Below are 1703 nucleotides of genomic sequence, written 5' to 3' on the forward strand. Positions count from 1 at the left end.
ATTTTAATAAATGTTTGATAGATGATTTTTTAGCGGTGAAATGGTCCCAACATATTGAATAGCCATCTTAAATAATAAGTTATGCGGGTTGAATTATAAGAATTGAGTGTTAATTAGGCAGAATTTGTTTAATATATAATGAGTTATGAAATTAAATTATTTGTAAAAATAATTTGAAACAAGAACACAACGACGACAAAATAATTTTACATAGTTCGGAAAAAAAAATACTTCATTCGTCCACGAAAAGTATAATACTTTTGTCATTTTGAGTGTCCATAAAAACTATGGCACTTTCCATTTTAAGACATGACCCCGCCACTCTTTCTTATTTTTTTATCCTTACAAACACCCATTATTTACAAAAAAAAAAAACATCCTTAATTCAATCTAACTACTCATTTCACATTTTGGTGGGCCCGTTTCTCCATACATAAAAATCACCACTACATAAATAATAAAATTTATTAATTAGATTATATGTAAGTTAATATTATTATTATTATATACATTTATTATTAATTATATTTATTAAGATTAATTTTTATCGAGATAAAATAAATAATAAAATTTATTAATTTAGATTATATGTAAGTTAATATTATATATATATATATATACATTTATTATTAATTATATTTATTAAGATTAATGAATCTTTATATGGAATGTAATAGTTAATTAATTAATAAATGATGAAGATTATATATGATAAATTATTGAAATGGAATAATTCTAAGCATGCCACGTAGGTTAAGGCTTAATCCTATTATAAAGAGGATTTTGGAACATGACTCAACTTTATCATTTTAACTAAAATAAAATCACTCATTTTTACATAACCTCACAATCAATTCAACCACAACTGATAATTTCCACTCAACATATTATCTATTAATATTTTCTTAAAACTCGTGTCATCCAATATATGATACTCGCTTACGGGACGGAGAGAGTATATTACAATTCAATCAACCAACTTTTGATATTTATCATCAAATCCCCCGATACTAAAGCATGTAGGCCACATTTTATAACATTAAGTGTGATCATGTCCTAAAAAGTAGTAAAATGCTACATTCTCCGTGGACTTCAAATAATTGTGCAACACTTGGAGGTAGTAACTCGTTAAAAGCTTTCATACGTAAATTTATTAGACAAACAGAAAACAAAGATGTATAGTTTCTGCGTGTTATCAATTTGAGACATTGTCTTTACAATTATCTTTAGATGAATGACACTTGCATCTAGCGCTCGTGGCCTAATGGATAAGGCGCTTGACTTCTAATCAAGCGATTGTGGGTTCGAGTCCCACCGGGCGTGCTTTTTTAGATATTTTTATTTTGATAAATTCGAATTAACGTTTTGCACAATCGTCAGAGTCAAGATTGTCAAATTCATATGGATCCGAGTATGAAGTATCTTTTTTATATACTCCCTCCGACCCATGAAGCATGACCCAATTTTTTTCAGCACAAGAATTAAGAAATTGGTATTTTATGTGTTAAGTGTGGTAGGTGAAAAAGTAAAAAAATGAATAAAAATATAAATTTTTTTGCTATTTTTAAAAATATGTCAAGTTTCGTGGGACAAATTAAAAAAGAAATTGGATCATACTTCATGGGAAAAATGGAGTATATATTTAGTGAGAAACATTTAACATATACTGCACGATCGTCAAATTGTCGAAATTAAAACTGATG

The 1703-nt window shown here is 27.4% G+C and overlaps 1 non-coding gene across 1 annotated transcript; it reads left to right on the top strand.

Annotated features, from left to right (window-relative positions):
* Nucleotides 1-1250: 1250 nt before the first annotated feature.
* TRNAR-UCU (transfer RNA arginine (anticodon UCU)) lies at nt 1251-1323 on the top strand. Its single transcript has one exon. It is a non-coding gene; the product is annotated as a tRNA-Arg (tRNA).
* Nucleotides 1324-1703: the final 380 nt, after the last annotated feature.

The sequence above is a fragment of the Salvia miltiorrhiza genome, chromosome 3 (assembly GCF_028751815.1).
Source record: "Salvia miltiorrhiza cultivar Shanhuang (shh) chromosome 3, IMPLAD_Smil_shh, whole genome shotgun sequence".
Taxonomy (NCBI): Eukaryota; Viridiplantae; Streptophyta; class Magnoliopsida; order Lamiales; family Lamiaceae; genus Salvia; species Salvia miltiorrhiza.